The sequence below is a fragment of the Sinocyclocheilus rhinocerous genome, unplaced genomic scaffold (genome assembly GCF_001515625.1).
Source record: "Sinocyclocheilus rhinocerous isolate Xijiao unplaced genomic scaffold, SAMN03320098_v1.1 scaffold2578, whole genome shotgun sequence".
In the NCBI taxonomy this organism is placed as follows: domain Eukaryota; kingdom Metazoa; phylum Chordata; class Actinopteri; order Cypriniformes; family Cyprinidae; genus Sinocyclocheilus; species Sinocyclocheilus rhinocerous.
Window position 1 is genome coordinate 728,050 of NW_015643596.1, and position 6,429 is coordinate 734,478.

At 34.7% G+C, this 6,429-nt stretch overlaps 1 pseudogene; it reads right to left on the minus strand.

The window, feature by feature from the left end:
* Positions 1 to 676: 676 nt before the first annotated feature.
* The window catches only part of LOC107757452 (ankyrin repeat and MYND domain-containing protein 1-like), a 13,098-nt pseudogene continuing 7,345 nt past the window's right edge, over positions 677 to 6,429 (minus strand).

A 6,429-nucleotide genomic window follows, 5' to 3' on the forward strand; every position in this document is an offset into this window, starting at 1 on the left:
AAAAATCCTACAAAATGTCTTATCAGCATCTAGTCACTGAACGTTGCATTTAAAGGTGTCAAACGATCTTCACGTTTCTGATATTCGGTTTTTTTGATGCACAACTAGAGCTGAATCCACAAGGACCTGGTTTTGTCAGACACAAAATGTAAAAAGTTGTGGAATGTAAACGCAGTTGAAAATGTACATGACGTAGTGTACGATCTCTGTCACAGGAAGGTTCGTTTTTGATATCGGTTGTCCGATATAAATGAAAAGCACATTGTATACTCTTAGTCGATCGCATGACTCAATGAATGGACATCGAGAAGAGCTCAAACACAAGCCTAATGTGTTTCATATGACAGTGACAGATTGAGCACACACTCATTCAAGAGAGGCAGAGGTGTGTGTTAATGAACATTTGATTTTGTTATATTTCAGCACTAGCATTTTATTTGAGGTATGAATTTATAAATTTGGTCTGTTTTACGTAATAAACATGCACAGTTGTTTAAACAAAACGGATGTTGTCTGTGTTTTTGAACCATTTCTTTTCATTTCTACCAGACCTTGAACTTGCTCAAGTCTTTTAGTCGCATTCTTTTCAGAAAATTGGAAATTGGACATTTTTCTGAAAAATGTGAAGCCGTAACCTTTTACACAGCTAGTGTTTAACTGGCCTTTGAAACACGTTCTAGATAAAAGTGTAATTCTCGTTCAGGTCATATTCCTGTATTTCTGGGGTCATGCTCAGGTGGAAGGCCTTACCTTTAGCGTCTTTGGTGGACAGAGGTGAACATGGTCCGATAGATGCGCATTCATCTCTGATCAATTTTCCATTGACCACTGTGAAAACAACAAAACCGTTATGCATTAGTTCATCATAATAATAAACCAATATTCTGGCCAATTAATCAGCTGATATTTAGCCATTTTGAGATTATACTTCCCATTGTATCAGATGCTGAATAAATAGACAATATTGATAATGTATTTTTTATCAAGAGTATTTAAAATAAATTTAAAATAGATTTTGAGCAAAGATTCAAAGATTAAGAAATTAATAGTTTTATTCAAAAAGGATGCATTCAATTGCATCAAAAGTGACAGTAAAGACACTTATAATGTTACAAATGATTTATATTTCAAATAATGCTGTTCTTTTTAACTTTCTATTCATCAAAGAATACTAAAAAAAATTGCATCACAGTTTCCAGAAAAATATCAAGTGGCACAACTGTTTTCAGCATTGATCATAAGAAATGATTCTTATGCAGCAATATTAGCATATTAGCTTTGTTACAACAGGAATAAATTAGAATTGTTAGTAGTATTTATTACAATTATTATTATTAATTATTATGTGTAATAAATTACACAATTAAAATATGATATATTCAAATAGATATCTTGTTTTTTTTTTAATTCAAAATGTATTGATATTTCACAATATTACTATTATTTTTACTGTATTTTTTATTAACTTTTGAATGATAGTGTATTATGTTTTGTTTTAACAATTTTGTGAATGTCTTGTTTGCACATACCAGTGTTTAGTATCATTGAGATACTATTATAGTTGCATTTGAATACGTTTTTTATTATTGTTATTATTTATTATTTTTATTTTTGTTATTTTCCATTTTCGTTTTAATAAAAATATTTTATATGTCTATGTAGTTTTTATGAATTTTCATTTCAGTTTTAATTTGAATTACTTTAGTATATGAAGTTAACCTAAATGAGAAATGTTTCCCAGAACACTTGAACATTCTATTTTATTTATTTTTGGCCATACAGCATTGTTTGGACCTACATCCTATGTAGAAACACTAGAGAGACAAATCCTCCAGAGAAAAGCACACTGTGAACACCTTAAATACACAGCTATCAGGTTCTGCCAAGTTCCTCGATGCCCTGCTGAACCTTCTGCGTGATTCACCAGCGCTCAGATCTGGCCTCATTTGTTCTAGAAGTGTGGCCTTTATCTCACAAACACTTCTTAAATAACAGTGTTGTTACTGGAGACTACATCTTATTCTCACAGGAATGGACCGCTGCAGGAGGGGGTCATTTCTCATTTCATACTTTAAATCCCATAAGACCTGTCTGTAAAAACAAATCCTCTGCTCGCACACAACACGACTGATTTTTAAAGTCTGCTTCATATAGTGTATACAAACCTCCTGTGTGGTTTAAAGATAATACAATGCAGCAAAAGTAAGTAATTTATCTGTAAATTAATTCATGCACATTTCATGACAGAAGTAATTTATTCCTGTGATGCAAAGTTTAATTTTCAGTAACCATTACTCTGATCCTTCAGAAATCATTCTAAAAATGATAATTATTTCAAACTTTTGACGTGTAGTGTCAATATTTACCCACAATGTAATAAAAATAAACAATATATTAAAAAAATTTTTTTAAAGACAGATTTAATTTTTAAAAATGTAATACATTAATAAGAACGCAAATATTTCACATTAATGAGAATTTTGTGAGAAATTTTACTTAACTGTCATGAAAACTGTGAGATAATAATGCATAATATATATATATATATATATTTATTTATTATTTTATTTATTTTTTACTATTATCATAAATAAATTTAGTCACAAATAAATTTGTTCTTGTTTTAATTGTGTTTTATACTGGAAAACAAGACCAAGGTTTGTTTAAAAGTCGATTGAGACCTAGTACCAACCTGGCACACGGACACACTCGTCTCTGTGGTGCTCGTCCCATGCTTTGGTTTTGCAGGTCTTGCTACAGTAAAAGACCTCACGACAGCGGCTACAGGCAGACAGCTGCACACCCACCGAACGGCCGCACTCATAGCAGTATTTGAAGTGTTGCTTTCTGAAATCAAAATCACAGACACACAGTTAACACAATCAGCACAAAACACACTTTGGTTTGCAACAGTGTGTAATAATGAAGTACCTCTGCACTCTCTGACTGATGCGTTTATTAAAGGAAGTCCTGTTGTTCTCCTCAGGAGAGCTCAGCAGACTCGGTGTCGTTCCTGATCCGGTACATAGAAGCTTCTCTGTGGGACTGACACCTCAAACAACACACAAACACACAAATTAGCAACCTGTGATTTCAATCGATAGGACACAAACTCCTTAGAACGGATGCACAAACCCTGAAAGCAGTGAGACAAAATCCATAAAGTGCTGCGCATTTATAGAAACGATCAGCCAGTCTCACCGAGTACATCTTAGCTCTGTTCCTTCTCCTTTCTTATCACCGCCTGTCTCAGCAGATCTCCCATGAGGCCTAGCAACTGTCGGCAGGTGTTATAGGCTTGTCTCTCATGCTTGTTGAGGGCATGGTATGGGGTGTGGGCCATGTGCTGGTTCTGGAGGGAAAGCGGAACCGGTCTGGTGAGCAAATCATAATTGGTTGAGGTGATAAATGAGATTTCAGATGATCTGGAACACGGGATGAACTGGCGATGAAAAGCTGCACCTGTTGGAATGCGCAGTGCGCATAATCCACGACTATTCCCACAGCGCACCTGCGGCCCTCGCCCACCACAACAGGCATGAGGATGTCAGCGCCCGCTTTGATCAACTTCTCCAGCTTAACCAAGTGAAACAGAAACAAAGAGAGCACAGTGATTAGAAATAACTACATTTATTTTTCTCTATTTACTTGATAGACTAGCTTCTGAGGTGCTAAATTGTTCCTGAACGGGAGTCGACTGTTGATTCAACCTGATCTTGTGTGGAAAAACATGAATAGGCATATATTTTCCGTGAAACATTAAATGCAAAACATGCCTATCAGTGTCAGAAATAACCGTTTTATAATTTTTTCTTTAAAGGAGATCAAATAAAACCAAATCAGTGTTTTTTTTTTTTCATTATTTAAATATTTCTTCTAACCATATTAAAATATAGGGTGTGACCATTTTATGTAAAATTCAATCAATTAATTAAAATAAATATTCCTCATCCTTGATTTGAATTATCAGTATAATTCAGTGTTACAAATACCAAAAAAGTAATTCCTTAAAGGGCAATTTTAAGTCTCTTATTTTGAATTTCAGTAACATTTTTGTCACTTTTGGTGCCATTTTTGCCCCAAGCTGTTTAATTTCTGACACCATTTCCAGTTTCCATGTTAAAAGGTCTGCTAAGTGACACTTAAATTGACTTTTATTTTGTCAAATACAGATGATGCTTTAATAAGCGTAAACAGTCATGAATATCTCCAAATAACATTCTATTAAAGGGTTAGTTCACCCAAATATTAAAATTAGCCCATAAATTACTCACCCTCAAGTCATCCTAGGTGTACAGTATATGACTTTCTTCTTTCAGACGAATCCAGTCGGAGTTATATTAAAAATTGTCTTTGATCTTTCAAGTTGTTTAATGCCGCTCAGCAGGTAATCTAGCTTGCGCTCACTGTTGTACACTGGAAGCAGCTCCGGTGGAATGACGTATGAGGTCAGTGCTGCGCATGCGCCGAATATATTCCACAAAAATATATTATTATTATAATTATTGAATATATGAAATCATATTTATGTTGTTATGTTATGTTGTTGTTGTAAAGTACATTTAATTAATCTATTATAAATGTTTCTGCTAAATCAACAAACATGAGTGAATTTTTCCTAACCTAACTAAATTGAAATTAATATTTAAACTTTTATTTTGTAATGCATAGTGCAACTACAGAACCACTATGCAGAAACATATTTCATGTATGCACAGTCACGTATTTCCCCGTGAGACTACATAGGATAATTAGTTGAAGAAGATCACCAGCTTGACTTGGTTGCGTGGATGTGGCCCACGGTCGTAGCTGATGTTGGCAAGGGCACAGAGAGCGCTGCCCACATGACGAGTGAGAGGAAGATTAGGATCAGCCCCTCCAGCTAGCAGTTCATCCACAGCCTGGGAAAACAGCGTTAATATACACGGCACGTCAACGCAATGCCATAGCCCTCATCCTTCAGTAATGACTTATTATTCCACATTCATTCTGTGTCTTTGAACAGACAGTATTTAATTATGCCATAAAAGATGATTCCTTGCAAATAGCTGCACTACAAATGATTCAGTCGGAATAAGTGATGTCAGAAATGATTACATACAAGGTCGTTGCCTCTCGCAATGGTCAGAGACAGGGGTGAATGGCCACTCCACACATTGATGGGGTTTGCGTTGTGAGAAAGGAGAAGTGCCACCACATCTCTAGCATTCTGAAAGAAAAATTAGGCTTCTTCTTATTATTATTATTCACAAATAAATTCCAATTCATTTAATTGAATCCTCCATTGAAAATTACATTTTATGCATTTCTTTAGGAATTTTAATTTTTAAATATTACTTCATCTAATAATCTTATAAAAAAATATTACTAATATTAATTAATCAAATTAAATTAAATAAAGTACTGTTATTATTATATGTTTCCATTCCAATTAATAATTATATGGTAATAATACAATTTTATATGCAAATTAAAACCTATAAAATTATGTAAAAAATTATATATATATATATATATATATATATATACACACATACATAATATTACAATACATACATACATTTTTTTTCCAAGGAGTATCATGTTTTTTCAGTGTTTATGTTGTATTCTTACTGCATATTCGCTGTCTCTTTGGCAGGCCACATGTAGTGGTGTCCTCCCGCCTTCCTGAGGAAGTTCAACAGGGGCTACACTAAATTTAGCCAGGGGTCCAGAGGCCATGACATGCTGATTCTTAAAGGCCTGGGGCTCAAACCCTTTTGCTGTCATGAACACAAATAGAAGAAATAAATATGACCAAATAGATGCCTTGCTGTTGATATTCTAGTAAAATGGAAGTAGAGGTATGTCTGTACGAGCCCCACACTCCAATAGACGATGGACACCCTTGACATGGGCAGCTTTGATAGCCAAGAAGATGACAGGCATGGGGACGGTAGAGGCGTTTGGGTCTGCTCCTCTCTCCAACAGAAGCTTAATTGTAGTCCATCGATTCCTATGTCTTTCAGACCAGACAATCACCAATTACAAAACAACAACGTTTCATTCTCATTAAAATCATGAGGATTTGTAGGACCAAACAATAACATGCCCATCATATTTCATGAAAATTTTTTAAAAATCTCATTCTCATTGCTTAAATGAAAAAAAAAATATATATATATGGAAATTTTCTCATCACTCATGACATGTCATGTGTGTGTATATATGGGCATATGTATATATATATAGATATAGTATATATATATATATAAAATTCGAATCTGAGAGCCAGAGACAGACGCGTTCCCTTTGCACCGCACCACGGATCTCGCTCTCCATGCTACATAAGCAGGCTATGGTAGTGCCGGAAAGACATCTGTGGGTGAACCTGGCAGATATCGGGAAGAAAGAGAGGGGCTTTCTTCTCGATGCTCCGGTTTCGCCTTC